Source organism: Tympanuchus pallidicinctus, unplaced genomic scaffold, assembly GCF_026119805.1.
Source record: "Tympanuchus pallidicinctus isolate F22 unplaced genomic scaffold, pur_lepc_1.0 scaffold6, whole genome shotgun sequence".
Classification (NCBI taxonomy): Eukaryota; Metazoa; Chordata; class Aves; order Galliformes; family Phasianidae; genus Tympanuchus; species Tympanuchus pallidicinctus.
The window spans coordinates 21,697,877-21,715,143 of NW_026294780.1; the positions used below are offsets into that span (position 1 = coordinate 21,697,877).

The 17,267-nt window shown below is 43.8% G+C and overlaps 1 protein-coding gene across 13 annotated transcripts in view; it reads right to left on the reverse strand.

The window, feature by feature from the left end:
• The window catches only part of MBNL2 (muscleblind like splicing regulator 2), a 105,355-nt gene extending 88,545 nt beyond the window's left edge, over positions 1 to 16,810 (reverse strand). For 9 of the 13 annotated variants that reach the window (XM_052664411.1, XM_052664408.1, XM_052664414.1 and 6 more), the window contains exon 1: positions 16,683 to 16,810. The gene's annotated coding sequence lies outside the window, so the exon portion shown is untranslated. Of the gene's footprint in view, positions 1 to 1,335; positions 1,600 to 4,407; positions 4,669 to 16,682 lie in introns of those variants that run through there. The other 4 variants (XM_052664415.1, XM_052664403.1, XM_052664416.1 and 1 more) reach the window with 4 other exon arrangements.
• Between the last annotated feature and the right edge of the window lie 457 nt (positions 16,811 to 17,267).

Sequence of the window (17,267 nt, forward strand, 5' to 3'; positions counted from 1 at the left end):
TCTAGGCACTAAAGGGTTCTTATACCTAATTTCTACTTTGAGACATTGATCTTCATTCCTCCTCAGCTCACACAATTTTTCTACCCACATCTTATCTGAATAAAAATATTTATATATAACACTCATGGGTATTAGCAGAGAAGTAAGATAATAGCATTTTCTTGCTGTTTCACCATCTCAATCTTTTATTTTTAAAGTTATGTATTGTAAATACAAACTCGATGCTGCTATAATCACACCTGAAGACAGCACACTATGTCAGATAGCTAAACTGAGTGGAATCCTGATAGGTACTGAGATCTGCCAGCACAAATGGCAGTCTAGGAAAGTCCAAGCACATCACGTCACAGGATGAGGCAATGTTCTCAGACCCTTCCAACAATACAGCGGCAAAGTTTGCTTCCAACATCTAATAAATAATAATAATGAATAATAATACTAATTCCTCAACCCTTCCAAAATTGAACAGGCTTCTGCCTAAATAATCATCTTCTCTCCAGAGTGCTTAACATAAATCTTCTCCGCTGTTTCCTGAGCTCCTCCTCACCAAGAAAGTTGATGCGTCTCAGCACAGTGAAATCATTGCTGTGAAAGCCAGCCTGCTCATTTAATTATTCTGCTAGCTGTGTATCCTCTCATTAAAAATGCACACAGATCAGATAATTGCAGCACGTATTAGTAACCTTGTTTTCACATAAAGATCCCGTTTTGTTGCCAAGACGAAGGCCTGGAAATAGCAGGGGAAATACTCAACTGAACTACGTTACCAGAACTAACAGCTTGCCTTCAGGAGCACAAGGAATCACTGCACAGCCCAAAACGCCTGGACTTCTGTAATGGAGTGAAACGCTGTAAGCTTACCCTACTGCTCCTTCAAGCTCCAGGCAGACCGTCCTGGCTTCAGTTAAAGCCTCTGATAGGGAATTATTTAGACGAGCCATTCTAATTCACAGAAATCTTGAAGCGTATCTGCTATAAACTTCACAGATTTCCAGGTTGACTCATTCTCTTTATTAAGGCTACGAAGCACTGCTAGGCGACAGCCTGGCTAAAAATCCAATTAGGGTACAGCACTTCTGAAACACACTGACCTATTTCTGTTATTTGCCCGTGTTATTTTTAATATACTCACTATCTATTCCTGAAGAGAGCTGTTTATGGCGTAAACAAAGTCCCTCTGAAAGCAAGCTGGCATAACACCCGCATATTGCTCCCTAACAGCAGGTATTCACCGGGGAAATCTCGCCTGCCCAACTGCCCCAGGCAGCACAGCCGGTATGCAGCACACTGCAGCAAACTCTTTGAACACTCAACAACAGACGACAGTCCTCCTACCTTGTTCAGCTCCGTCTATTCGGCACGTTTCCAATGTGAACAGAAACATCTGACATCAACAAACAGCCGCGCCTTTCCCATCGCATCATTGTGATGAATGGATGTCACACCGAACGATTAGCCGTCCATTTTTTTTTCCTATTTGTTTTTTTTTTTTTTTCTTGCACTCAGATAGCCCTGAGCCTTATCGGGGGATTTCTCCTCAGATGATGAAGCAAAGACACAGCCTAAACTCTGTTGCTGGAGGACTGCAGCCCTTCCTTCTCCCAGAGCCCTCCCAGCATATGGCAGCCAATCACGCCCCGCATCGTCAGCCCTGTCGCTCTCGAACCCACTGGATGGGGGGTGATTGACACAGCAGCACGGCGCTCCCAACGTGGAAAAACAACACGTCCATGCTGATGAACCAGGAATCTCCCTCACGCAGGAAAGGGCTTCTGCTAGCGAGGTAAAGCAGTACCTCCATGAAGCACCACATGCGGCAAAAGCAAACAACTCCCCCTGCACCACAACGGCAGCTCAGTGCCAGCTTGTGCGAGGATTTTAAAAGCTTCTGCTGATCATAAACGCATGCACAAACAGCATTACTGGAACTGCAGAACTGCAGCGATGCTGTTTTATTGGGAAAGGTTTGCCATGCACCATAAACCAAACAATCTGCCTTTTATTCCAACATGCAGCAAAACCGCACTCCCATTCAGCTTGCAATGCTCTCACTTAAATACTGCATGATCCCACTGTGCAGCGCGCTCATTTAACAGCAACACACAGGCAGCATTTTTCAGAACATTTGAGATCAGGTGCCATGAACTCCGGGTATGGGATGCTCCTTGATGAGGACACCACCTATTTGGTGGCGTTTTAATACCCCTGGCAAACAGATCACACAAGCAGCGCCCACATCCCAGTAGTGTGAGTGGCTCACCACTGATGCCCATCAGTACTGAGGCTGTGAAACCAGTTGCCAATTTTTGGCCATGCCCAGGGCAGATCAGTATGCTTGGGACACAGGGTCTGGTGTTTTCTCACAAATTTTGCTGAAGTTTTAAACCAAAAGTGCAATGCAGCAAAGGATTATTGAACATGAGTTGCAATTAAGAAAGAATACAAAAAGGAGCTTAACCGGGAAGTCAATCTTCATCCAAAAAGGGATAAAGATTGCAGTGCAATACTACTTTAGACAGTAGTTAATGTAGTTCAATCCCTTACATAAAAACACATAAAATATATCTCAAATTCCACTGAAAGTTTAAAAATATGAATAGACAAGAGGAAAACAAAGCCCTCATTCAACTGGCAGCTCTGTCCCAAGGCCCCATTGTTTCCTATCGCCTGTTTTGCATATTATAAACGAAGCTTTCCAAAATCCATTACCCTGCCATCCCGCAAGCAAAAACTCTCCTTCAGGCTTCATCGTTTCCTCTCCAATTTGTCAAGGTCTGCCCCTTCCAGCACTGCAGGCCCCCCTGCCGCAGCCCCCTGCCGGCTGCCCCTCGCGTCCCCGCCATCTGACCATGACACACTCCTCCTCTCCTTCCCCTCCTCCATTCCAGCAAGTTCAGGCTTCTGCTGGCTCCTGCTGCTGGCTTCTGCCTAGAGTCTCCTACAGGGCAGCCCTCCCTCTCTGCTGAATCACCCCCTCCATTCCACTCTAATATACAAAAACAGACAAAAATAACCCTAAACAGTTGGTTCCAGCAGGCCTCGAGAGACCTGGAGCTGGGTCGCGCTGCTGGCAAGGCTGGCGACTCCATCTATGATCGAGGTGGCCCAGTGCGTCTCGTTGGGATTTTCCACAGTCTTCTGACTTTGCCAGACTCGAGCTGCCTGTGTTAAAATTTTCCATGCTGGACATCTGCTGCAGGATTTATTTATTTTCTGCCAAAATGCAGTTTGCCCATTTCTGAGACAGGCTAGACAAAAACACTTTGCTCTGCCATTCCAATAACCCACTGACCAGAGAACTCTGCCCCCTCCCCTCGAAGGGCAGTCCTGAAAATTGGCAGTACTCTCTTTACCTTTTTCTTTTATTTTTCAAGGCTACATATTTTGCTGTTCTTATGAAAATATTTTCCTATCTGATAAAGCTATGGGACCTTACAAAATGGTGCTAATATATCATCGTATTTTTCCTTTTGAGCTCTGCAATATAAATCCACCACCTCCTCCGAATGGCCGTATGTGGCTGGAAAGGCACCAGCCCCACAGTGCGACTGAGCGTGTAACAGGCTCAAGTTACAGGAGATTAGCAGGATTTCCCCTGTAACTGCTGCTCCCATCTGCCAAAGACCAGACATTGGAAGTGACAGCAGGAAGACAACCTCGTCTGTTGCTTTCGTGACCCTTGTGGCTTGTGCCCCACGGATGTGCAAGAGACAGAGCCTTGAGACAGCACTGCAGTAGGGTGTGAGAAAGGTCGAGGCGACCAAAATATAGCATGAAGCTGGGCAGGAGAGGAGAGACGGCAATCAGACGAAGGGGAGAAAGAGAAGCAAGAGACTGAGTCTGGAAATCCCAGGTCTGGTTGAACAAAAGGTTATAACAAGAAAGCAGAAAGTGCCTGAGCTGGATGGGAAGCACAGAGCAGCCAGCACCAAGCACCAACAATTCCAGGACAGCCAGGAGATGAAAGATGACACTGAGGCAGGGACAAAACAGTGATGGAGCCTGGTGACCCCAAAGTACCCCATAGGATCCAAAGAGGATGATGAGCAGCACAGATGCCACCACTCCACCCACAGAGGAACTAGCCCTGCACAGTGGAGATCCAGGTCGGTCATGGCACCCAGCCCAGGCCCAAGAGGGCTGCAGCTCTCTCCTCTCCAGCAGCACGCACTGCCATGGTCCTCCTTTCCCTACGAACCAATATGGCAGTGTACACAAAGAATTTCCATGGGTAGTTAGTTTGCTTCTAAGAAGCTTGCAAGTTAACTGCAAAAAGGAAGTTAAATCCAGACAAGTCAACTGCAAGCTCAGGGCTTCAGGTGAAGTCAAAACGTGGTTCAGGTTCTCCAAAGCCTTACACCTAGGCCACTAGAATTATATATGCAAAACCAACAGCCAAGTGCTCACCTGGATTCTTGTGTGGATTACTTTCCATGATTACATTCTTGTTCTTCCCTTGTCAAGGGATCAGAAGCCTCTCAAATCACACGCTGTATGTGTCAGCCCCTCAGCAAGACTCCATCTCAGCTCAAGAGAAAATATGTAATCTTCCTTAAAAATGGTGCCTGAATAGCATACAGCAAGGCATGAATTCAAGGGCTGAAGAAAAAAATGTATATTTAAAAATACGTCTGCTGTACATTGAGCAAAGACTTCCAGAGTGATTGATCAGAGTTTGAGATGCAGCCATCCAATCACGCATTTTTCACTTCAGTTACAAAGAAAAAGGACAGGAATTCAATTTTCAGATCTACTTATGCAATTGGATTATATATTTAATTGTAATATGACAAAACTCTTAGAGAAGCAAAGGAATTCTGATGTCAAATTCAAAAAAGATGAACAAATAAAGGTACATTCTGAACAAAGAAAATACCATCTGCTCTGTTTCACAGTCTCCTGCACTTAATGATTCAATGTAAACACACTGCTAAAGGCGACTTACAACTTTCTGAAGGGTACAGATAAAGCATTGCCAGAAAACTGGACTATTTTGGAAGTAATGAAGTTGTAGTAAAATGGATCAAGCAAAATCTGCACTTTTTTTCCTATTTTGTTCTTCAGTGATAGCTATTAGAGCTAATACTAAAACCAACAAAACTTGATTTAAGCAGAGTTATGCAAAAAGAGTGGACTAAAGATATCACTAACATTTAACATGACAAGTAACTTACGTGATACTGGCTACAGCACAAAGAAGATTTTGAGCAGAGTGTAGATGACCTACAGCAATGGTGACATTTTGCTAAGTTCAGCAATGGCAGGAACAACTTCAAAAACTTTCTTGTGTCAGTAATAGACTAGCTAGCACCAGTAAAATTCAACCTTAGTAGCTATGATCTGAATGACAGCAGAAAAGAAAATTTCAAGGCAGCTGCCAAGAGTTTAAATCTAGAAACCTAGACCTATTCACAGGCAATGTCACTGATGCCAGTCTTTGCAAAATACCTCACTATTTCTGAGGCACTGGGGCTGAAGTGATGGCAGGAATCATAGTAAGTTACAAAAATAAGATCTCTAGTACTGCCAAAACTGAAGTTACTGACAAGAAGCAAGTATACTTCCAAAAGGACATTGCTAGGTCAATTATTATTATTATTTCTAAATACTCTTATTATAAGAACTTAGAGACCAGGAGTTCAACTGGTTTAACTTCCAAGTGCCCTGACTTCCCGACATCTCCCTAACCCAGAAAACCTTGAAATGGAGTATACACAAACATGAAAACAGATTGTTCTAGTCTCACCATCTACACTGAGAAAAATATGAAACAGTAAGATATCACAGAAGTTAAGCACATATTCAAGTCAGAGGTTAGGATTCACCTTACCAAACCTGAGGTGGTTTCTGGAGGCCTTCCAAATCCTCTCTTTCCTCTCGCTGGTTGTGCACAGAATTTAAGCCATGTCTCAACTGTGAGATCCAAACGCATGGATTCAGGCATGCACTCTGGCTGTATCCTGACTTTATTCTGGGACGACACCAATTCCCCACCGGCATGAAAACTGAGTATACGTGCACTCTTCCCTCTGGTGGAGGTTGCAGTTGGAAAGGGTAATGAACATGCCAGACAGAAGAGAGTTGCAGAATACTGCAACCAGGTTTTACAGCTAAACCTTTGAGAGACATAGCCTGGGTGCACCAGAGGGCTGAGCTGCCTCTGAATGTAGCCCTATGTACTTGGCTTGAAATATACACGACCAAATATAAACAGCCACATCTCAATGAGTCACTCTACTCCTTTCTCTTTATAGTCACTGAAGAGAAATAGGCATTTGTAGGCTGTGATTCATCATATACCAAAGTAGATTCTTCCACATCCTAAAAGCATTCTGTCTCTGTTACCTGAGATGGCCATCCTCATATTAATTCCTGTGTTAAACAAATAAAAGGTGAAATCATACCACAGAAGAAGCTTTATTAAGAACCTAAGAACTTAAGACGCTGAAGTTACATGCTCTGAATAGCACTTTTGATTTTCAAATTAATTTCAAGTAAATAAATACATAATCATATATCTTAAGAACAGGTGTATTTTGACAATGCACAGTTACAGCTTTGGTGTAAAGCCTCAGCTTCCTATGAGCATGTTCCAGTTATGCTGCTGTATAAGCTACACAAGCTTGTTCTCTAAGCTATGCTGAACATGTTCCAGGTTTTCTTTCCCTGACTGAATCCCTACACTCCCCCATGCTTTCTTCCTCTGAACAACTGATTGACACCAAATTAACCTAAAAGGAGTTAGATTGAGTTAGATTAAGTTCTTTATGATTTTCCTTTGGGTTCTCAAGGGAAATTTTTTGGGAGGGAAGGTTGGTAAAACAAATGATTTCTTGCTGTTTCTCACTGTATAAGAAATATACACTATTATATATTATAATACATATATTATATTTGCTAGTGTATATTGGAAATATACACTAGCAAAGTACTAAACTAGTCAAAACAAACTGGCAAACCACCTATATTAAGTAGCTCTTTGAATGCCAACTTACACTAAAGTTTCATTAAAACAGTGGTTCTGTGTTTCTTCATGACATCTAAAAAAAGCTGAGGATTTTCAAGTCCGTTGATTTGAAATATATCAGATCAAGTCCAACTGTCAACTCATCACCACCATGCCCACTAGTACTAACATTACAGACATTTGATGCCATCTTAGATTCCCAAGTGAGAGCCTGAGAGGCCACTGCTGAAAAATGGTGCCACTGGTATGCCCTGGGTTGTAGCTGTCAGCCCCATGCAGTTATGCCAGACATAAAATGGTCTATCGTCATTTTAGAGGTCATATATTTGAGTATTTGGACCCATCCAAAAACCTAAAAGATTTCTTCAATATGTATTAAAATCACAGAATTGGAAGGTTAGAAGGGACCTCTAGAGATCATCAAGTCCAACTCCCCTCCCAAAGCAGGTTGCACAGGTAGGCATCCAGGCAGCTCTTGAATATCTCCACAGAAGGAGACTTCATAATCCCCCCTAGGAAGCCTGTTGCATCCAACTCTTTCAGAAAGATTTAAGAATTGCACCTTCATCAAGAGCTTCTGAATTTTACTCAGAAGAACTGTTCCATGAGTCAGAAGGAATCACATGGTAAAAGCACTAACACTGCAAGCAAGACGCATGTTCCTCCTTGCTAATGTATCTTCCTCCTTGCTAATTGATTTCATGTCCTTTATTTTATACAGCATTTACCAGAACCAGGGAATTAGCTGGTGGAAGTCTTGCACTGTGCCTGTATGTCTTCAGCATCCAGTTGGAAACAACACCAAGGTATAAGTCACCGCTACTCAGTACTCCTTAGCAAGACCATTGTGTATTGGGAAGTTCTTCCATTGCTGATAAAAACATGCTCCTTCCTCCTCAGATCCCTCCATGACTAACTTCCTCCACAGCTATTGTTCTGGCCTCGTATTTGGAGTTGCTCCCATTCAAACCTACAGCAAGAGGAAACCACTTGATAAATCACCTTGTCAGAGAACCTAATAGCCTCATCCCCAAAGTCATATAGGAGAAGTCCCTTGAATTTCAAGCCACATAGATGAAGGCTGCATAAAAGAAACTTCTGCCCCTTCTTCTAAGAAGCTAGAATTTGGTGGCTTCCCATAACAGCTAGCCTGTCAGGAACAAATAGAACTAAGATTTGTCCTCTATTATATATCGTTCCTAAATTACCAAAAATAATCCTTCACATAACTACCTGAAAAAAAACTAGCCTATTCCAATTAGGGTTTTTAAATAGGTAAACCAAGTATTTTTTAAATCTTCTATGAAAATTCAATTATCAGCCTCTAATGTAATCCAGATCCTGCACGTAATTCAAGCAATGGCTGCAAATAATACAACTTTTGACCAGTGATGTAATGAGGACTCTTTAATTATCCTTTAAATCCACAAGCTCTATTTTATTTCTCCATTATAAACTCAAAGGGGAAAATGCGTCACTGAACAAAGCTGCATTTTGAATCTCTCCATCTTAAATTAATACAATAATAATTTAGCTTAATCTGTCTAAAATTATTCTATTGTTTTTAAACACTGCTACAAGGTAGGTGCAAAATGTCCCATTGCTATTTAGCAGGTGATGCTAGCTGCCATTTCCCTGCAAGCTGCCACTTAACAGCATGAGCCTGTAGGGTAGATGCTCAGGGGCATGCAGCAAAATCAGCAAGCAATCTCCACCATAAGCAAAGAAAACAGGCATCAGGAGACTTCAGGAAAAAAAATAAAAATAAAAAATAAAAAAAAAAGGAGAAGCAATTGAATAATTTTTGCTTTTTAAAATCAGTAACAGCAGGATTGAATCCCTCATCCTTTCACAACAATTAATGACCTGCACACGTAAAAGTAGAGGACTCCGTGTAATTAACAAAGCATTACATTGGCAAGGAGGATAGGCCTGGAGTATGTAAGTACAGGGTTTTATTTCTTTCTGTGAAGTATGGATGACAGGTAGGAGAAAGCAATGCCAAGCAAACTGCTGGCAAGCAACTAGTCTTTTGGTTAGCAAGCAGCCCTGTTTTGTGAGGTCTACCAGTTTGTGTTCACATAGGCAAGCTTTTCTTTAAACATCAGAGTTACACACATTCAAGCAGTCACGAGTTTTACATAAAATTTCAATTTTCACCTCAAAAAGGTTGATTTGTTACAGCTTGCTGTATGGTCACTATGAAGCTTTTGTGTGCACAACGTTTTAAAACATTGCATGTGGTTCTTCGCCTAATTATTCTGCCACGTAACACTATATAAATATACACGATCATGGATCTTTACTTTTCCTGATGTATTACGTTAACAGAAACCAAGAAAATGAATATCTGTTCACAGAGGAAGAAACAAGAATTGCTTTCACTCAGGAAAAACAGGCAAACAAGGAGTAATGAAGGGCAGGAAACAAGGACCTTTCGCAGAAGCACTAGGTGGAGATAAAATGGCATCCGAAAACCCTGATCTTCAATGACAGTACAGCTCCAGCTGCAAATTTCAAGATTTAACCCCACCACCTCAAGAATGAAGTACATTACAAAAAGAGTGCTTCAAAATCAAAATGCACGCTATTTCATTGACTAGAGATCCAAAAATAGAATGGAGAGTTTATTTGTAGGGAAAACCCTGAGAACAGCTAGCTTCCAGCTAATGCTGTGCACTTCGTCTTCTGTATTTTTCTCCACTTACTACTCTTCCTGTCACTTAAAAAAAAGTAAAATAAAATATTGACATAGCCATTAATTTGTCTATTCCCCCTAGTACCAAATCTAATAACGATTAATTATTAGAACTAATACATATTTGTAGAGGCAAAATAAGATTAGAAGGTATCTTGCCTGCTGCCTTTGGCTTAAAGGTAGTACGAGGCAAAGCAGACTGCAGAAGAATAGTTCAGGGTGAAGTCTGTATAGATCCTTTGCATGTATACAGTCTATGAACCAAAAATCTTAAGGCCAGTCTCACCAGTCTCCCTGTCCTCTTGGTGATCATGACGGCACCTCAACCTGTGAACCTAACTTTGGCAGGCCCACAATTAGGGGTTGCCTATTTGGGCAATGCCCAACCTGAATTCCCAAAGCAAAAACTTGTTGCCACTGTCCCCTTGCTGTCATCTGGCACTACTCAGCAGAGCTTGGCTTCAATATACTTAACTAGCTGCATGGGATTTTCCCCCAGCCTCCTTTCCTCTGACCAGGAACACCCAGCTCCCTCAGCCCAGTCCCTTGCCCATAATGATAGCTACACACTGGGTCCAGAGTGGCAACAGCTCTTCACTGGAGCCAGACATACGGCCTGGGACAAAAGCTGTGAATGTGTGCTCAGTTCCCAGTGGATGAACTAGAGAGACTGCTGTCTTTATCCCTTTCCTCTGCTTTTGGCAGCATATACAAGGGAATATCATTCAAGTGTTTTGCATTTGCTTCTTTTGATTCTTCTTTCAACTACTGTCAGAAGTGAGAGGTTAAAATCCCTGGATTCTCCACAGAAACATCCACAGAATTCTGGGCCCTATTATTTCTGTCCTCTCAGACATCTTATGTATTGAGTGCACTTGCATTTTAGAGAGATATCTACTACCGAGCCACACTTTTGTCTCATGAAAACCCTTCCAGCTACTGGAAGACACCTGAACTACAAAGGAATAAAGTAACCAGAGCTAACTTTCTGGTAAAGATCTTGAAATATCCTTTCAGAAACCACAATCTGTTGGTATGGTTTCCAATTACAGCCATGGCCAAATATTTCTGTTTGAGACAACGTAACTTGAAGTGCATTGGCAGCTTTAAAAAAAAAAAAAACAAAAAAAAAACACCTTACAAGCATCCCATTTACTCTTTTTTTTTCCCCTCAGTCAGAAAACAAACAACAAAAATAATAATAATTACAGTCCCCCTAACAAAATCCCACTGATGTAAACAAAGTAGAACTGCGGCAGTTGTAATGATTCTTCCAGTTGAGAAAACCCACTGTCTCAATCCTGAAACTCTCTAAAACAGCATCTCAGTGCGACATCATCCCCATTTCCAGTTTGCCTCCAGCAGCAGGCTTCTTCCACCAGCACTCAGCAGCAGCTGGGACCAGCCCTAGCAGTTTTGGCATCGCTGGCATCACTGTAAGAAAAAGTGCATCAATCATCTGAAATTTCTAAAGAAGCATGAGGTAAGCTTTCTAGAAAGCAACAACAATGCTGCAATAATCCTCCTGTCAGCCCTAGGGCCATCATCACAACTCAGACGACCAAAACGCTCTACTGCTTCACAAGGGAGGAGTGCTGGGCTCCACCCAGCTTTAGCCTCTAGTTATTGTCACCCCGTTGATCAAGATGCCGCTTTACAGCTCAGAAAGTGTATTGATTTTTCCTCCCCTTCCTTTAATTCACAGCAATGAGGACAGGTAATTTCAAGAGAATGACTGACTGAAGCCACTGACAACAGCTTGTTCTGCTGGACTGTGTCATAATGTTACCACTACAGCTAATTATGCCTTCACCCTTCCTGCCCATACTCACCACTGCTCCCATAGGATGCATTTTCAGGTCTAACCATTCAACACTTACAGCTCTGAAAAAAATATCAGGGTATCCAAGCATCTAGCAATAACCCATGGCATCTAGCAGTAACATGGCACCCATCTACCACAATGTAAACAGGAATGGACTGTTCAAGAAATTAGGAAAGGAACCGGAGAAAACAGATATAATCTAAAAGCTGCAAGTAGCACAAGAAATATACTCCAGCACAAACAGGAAGCAAAAAGCATGAAGTATTATGAAATTAAGTGAATGAATTGAGTAACACAAGACCCATCTCTAACTGCCAACAGGCAATGCAGAATCCCAAGAGTGTAATATCTAATATGAGTTGCATCACCCGATGCTCTCTAGAGGAGATCTAAAGCCTATGTCTTTTTTTCTTCTCTCCCCTCATGCTGTTAAGCCAAAGACTCAAGCACAAGCACGGGGCAGGAAACATTTAATATACCTGTTCTGCAGACATGAAATTTAAGATGCTTCTAGTAAGGCATTATTATTATATTTCACTAATCTGAAAAGCTAAAGTTAACATTTATTCACTTAAAGGCTACAGTAAGTGAACACTTACTTTCAAGCCCCGACAGCCACTACTCCAGAAGCATATCCAGAAATTACTTTGATATATCAACAATTCATTGTAAACATACAAAAAACCAGAAGTTCCAGATTTGAGAACAGCAAATAAAGGTTAGATATCTAACTCATCAAAGCCACCCATCAAGGCCATCAATGCTCAGAGCCTACAACGTCCATATAAACTGAGAGCACCACAGGGATGTGTCCTACTTCACAAAAGCCTTGTGCCTACTTGGAAACCCCTCTCAGCTAACAAGTACACCCTTCATCCAAACCCACTAACAGCTCACTTGGAACCCAAGTCAAGAGCATTTAGACATCCCTGTACTTCTTAACAGTTTTTATTCCCAGACCTCCAAATCCATACATTTTTACAGTCTTAAATCACTAACAAAACACTTGTAAATTTTCTTCTTGAGTATTTCTTCTTTGAAAAAGTAACAGTTCTAGCACCATTGAAGAAACTTGACATGGATCTACTGAGCAACCATTCTTTAGTGTCAAATCTCCCATTCCTGAGAAAGATCAGTAACAAAGCCAACTGTCGGCTCATTTAATTGAACCTAAAGCTATGGACCAGGGACACCAAGCTAAGCAGAAGGCATGGACTCTTCTCAACACCACATGATTTCCAGTCAAAGGAGATGCAGTTTCAAGCAAACTCAGCCTCCTGGACCTCTTTTTGATACCATTAGGCATGAAATATTTGTCTGTCAGCAGAGGGTGCACAAAGTAAGAAGGAGCTCCACCACCCCTTGTTACTTCCCAAGCAGAGACCCACAAAACAGAATTCTTTCTGCCCTATTCCCCACATCAGCATCAAACCAGCACGTGAAGGAGTCAGAAACGGCCTCTAATTCTCACAATATGAAGACAACAAAGCTATTTATCCTTCAGCACAAACAGCTGCAGCATGATCAAAACAACCTGCTGCTGAAGAGCAGTTGATGTTAAGTTGAATTGAACTTAAATCTGGAATTCACCAGTAAGCAAAAAACAAAAAAACAAACAAAAAATAAACCCCCACACTTTTTAAAAAGAGTCTGCAGCCACCTACAGACTAGCTTTGTTGCTTTAAGATACATGATCTCAACCGGTCATAGGTCAGAAGTATTTCTGGACTTTACACTGACATTATACTTTCATACTGAAACATTACTCAATGACAGTGTTGCTGTCTCAGCCCTATCTAGGCAAAGAGTGGCCTGCACAATACGCCATAGCAGGTCGTGAAACTTCCCACTCGAGGAAATTTTACTGCTCCAGAGCATGTCAGTAATACATCTGCATACCATCACCACCCCAATCCTCCTGTCTTCCAGACTGCATTTTTGTGCTCAAAACCCTATTTGCTGTCTTAAAGCACTCTGTGGCCTAAGCCTTGGATAGCAAAGGGCCTATTTCGTGCTCCACAGAAAGTGCCTGACAATGGCATCTTCATCAGTCACTGAAATGTTGGTCTGCAAGGCAAGGATGAACTGTTGCATTATTGGATACTTACAGCTCTTTGAAAAAGCCTGCTCTTCCTTCATACTTAGGTCTGTCTGAGCCGTACTCAACTGTCTTTTTATTCTACATTTAGTTGAGAGTTTCAGTATTGCAGTTCTCTGAAGTTTGGAAGGTGTAGAACTCAGTTATTGTAAATCATTCATCGGTAAATGATGAAGACTACACTAAAAGAGCAGGGGAAATACCACTAGTAGAAAAAGGAGATTGTTTTGGTTTTTAAAGGTTTATTCGTCAGAAATGAGCTACCAGAAAATGAAAAGTATATTTGATCAACACTTTCCCTGACTTTCTCTTCAGTAACATCTTAATGAATGCTTTCTAAATTAACTGTACTTACATAAAGTAGCAAATGAACATGGGAGAATATTGAAGAAAGGCAAAAGGAAGAAAAAAAAAAAAAAGGAAAAAGAGGAAAAAAAAAAAAAGAAAATTACATCAAGCATTTTAATTTCTGGGATGCCTATAGGAAAATGAATAATAATGCATGTGAGGAAAAGAGATCCAGCAAAGATTTGATTAGTACAAGACATCTGGAAGGCAGTAATGAGTAGACAGAGTTTGAAATATGATAGAGGGGCATAAGATCAGGAAGCCAATTAGGTTACTTTTCAATTCTGCAAAGATGAAGGTAGCATGTACATATCTGTCTTGAGTAGTCCAGCACCATACAGCTAACAATAAACTGCCAGAAAAAATATATAGAAGAGCAGTAAATGTGATTGAAAGGCTGAATGGAGCCCTCTGAAGTGAGATTTCTACCCTGATCGTCATCAGTGTTAAAATATCTTCCTCAATAACAGGTTTAATGCTGTTGGTAGTTCTCTGTTTCTGTTTTTATTGGCAGGTTAGACCAAATTCTGAAGCCTTCTAGTAGTATCACAGCAATACCTATGGGGGCCTATAAAAAGGGGGAGGGAAGGTGGTATAAACAAGCAGGCTGTTCATTCACCTGATATGGCATCAGTTTCAGTGAGAACATGCCAAACCTAAATAAATTAAGCTCTGTAATTTTACTCGTCAGTCTGAAGAGTAAAATAATCATTAAAAATTGCTGACATTCCAAGAGCTGCCCAGAGGACCTAACACCATCAGGCAGCACAGGGAATACCAATTGTGTGTGCTTCTTCTTCCTGCCGTAAACTCTTCACAGAATTTTTTTCTGCTGTCTTGTAGTTGAGCTTTCAAGCTCAGAGAAAACAAGACCAGGAAGGTTCCCAAACTTGGAGGATTCATATGTCAGTGGTGGCAGAATCCAGCTGCTGCTTCTGCATGGCACACACCACAGTTTGAGAATCCCTAGGTTAGTAGAAAATCTATTTGATGCTGCATCCTACAGCTCTAGAGACTGTGCAACCAGCAGAGAAACTGCAGAGCAGATGTAGTAGACAAGATGAAAATTTCGCCCACCAAGTGTTAACAGCAAGTAGATTTTATTTTTAATCTTCTTATGACAACTGTTATTCTGCAAAAGCCAAATTTAAGAAAATGATGCTCAAATGAAGATTTCAGCATCGCAATCCCAAACAGATCAACTCCAAGGATTTGAGATTTTGGTAGGTCTGCCGAGCTCTAAAAATACACTATTTATTCAGAGAGGGCCATAAATGATTAAGGAGAGAAGTTTCCGAGGAAAAATGTGTTGAAGTGACATCCGTCATGGGGCCCACCCTCATATCTACATAGCACAGAGGTATCACTGCACAGCCAATCTCTTTGCTACAGAAAAACATCACCATACAGCTACCATCCTGCAGACTACCTTGGTAAGACAGACAGACTTCTATGCTATTGAAAACCCTCGCTGGAGCCAAAGACCATTCTAAATCTCACCTGCAAGAGACAAGCTGTAGCATATGGCAGCAGCCGTGGAAGTGCCACAGACCGACATGCCCTACCCTGGGGCTGCAGATGGTGTGGGATGAGCAGCACCATCTCCTCCTTACAGAGAGAGACCACAGGGCCCATCCTGGCTTCACACACCCCTGGAACCCACAGCTAAACAAAAGGGCCTTGTCTGCGGGGGAAGAGCAGCATGCCTTCCAGCAGCAGTACCAGCTGTAGAGCGTGTATGCAAACAGCTAAGCACGTTACTGACTGGCATCACCAATCCTGAAGCAACTGGTTTGGGGTTTTTTTGGAACGTAGTCAAAAACCATATCAAAGGAGCTTTCCATCAGTCCTTGATAGTAACTTCGGGGCACTTCCAGAAGAGTTCAAATACATATTTAGCCCCAAAGCTTCCTATAGGTACACTTCTCATTTGTGTACACACGCACACTGTGGTATGCACACACAGGGCAGGAGAAGGCAGGACAGATGGCTGAACCTGTGCTTATTTACCAAGGTCCGAACACCACGTTAAGATGATAAGTGCTGGGCCAAGTCACGTGCTGAACATTAATTGCACTTCTGCCGCTGCCTGCCCACGCCGCTGGGGTCGGGACCGGCACAGTGCGGCCATGAGGAACCGTGGGCACACAGATGCTCCACTGCTCCTGTCCGCAGCACCCAGGGAGCATCCTTGCTCCCAGTAGAAGGGAAACGTGCCCGGGAGAAACAGAAAGGAAAACATCTGGAAGCAGAAGCCTGCAGGCAATGTCGTCATGGCTTGGAAAATCTATCAGCGCGCATATATCTCCCACGTGTGCACCTAGGTGCGCATTCCCCGTAGGTACACACGCTCCTCACGCAACTCGGCGCAGCACAACATCGACTTTCCGCACGGAGTTCCTCGGGGCGCTCCGGCCCTCTGCGGCGGCCGCGCTCACGGCCGCGGGTGAAGGGGGTGAGGGGGTGGGGGGGGGGACACGGGACACAGGGCCGCCGCCGGGAGGAAACCGCGGCTCCCCGAGGCCGCCGCTTCCCGGCAGCACGCGGAGCCCTGTGTGGCCGCGGGACGGGAGGCGCCGCCGCGCCGCAGCCGCTCCCACGGGAAACACGAGGGGAAAATGGCGGGGGGGGGCACCCACGAGGGAGCAGAGACCGGGGAGCGTCGGCCGCCGCCCGCCTAGGTATCGCGGGCCGAGGGCGACGGAGCCGAGCTCTCCGCAGGGATCGTGGCTCGGGGTTGCCTTACCTCGCGGAGAAGCCGGGCCGGGAAGCGGCCGTTCGCAGCCGGGCGGCGGCGCCTCCACGCAGCTGCTTGTCACCTCTCCCGCCGCGGCGGCGGCTGCGGGCGGAGGGGCGGGTCGGCACTGCCAGCTCCGCCCCGGCCCGCCCCGCTCCGCACCGCCCTCAGTCCGAGCGCTTCCTCCTGCGGGCAGCGCGGGGCGGGTGCGCCGCCTGCGTTGGAGCGGTTAGGGCCCTCTGTGTCCCCGTGTCCCAGCCCCTGCTCCAGCAGCACCACGCAGAGCAGGGTGCCCAGGCCCACGGCCAGGCGGCTTCTGGAGAGCTGCAGGGAGGAGACCCCACAGCCTCTGGGCAGCCTGTGCCAGTGCTGCCAGTGCTCCGGCACCCGCACAGCGCAGCACTGCTCCTGGTGTTCAGGAGGAGCCTCCTGGGGTAAAACCTCTGTGGGTTTGTGCCCACGGCCTCCTGTCCTGACACTGGGCACCGCTTGAAAGAATTCCATGACTATTACCCTCTTTTAGTTGGTAGGAGAGAATGGCGTTGAAGAGGAGAAGGGCAACAGCGAAAAAAAGCTCATCTCTTGCTGAGCCCT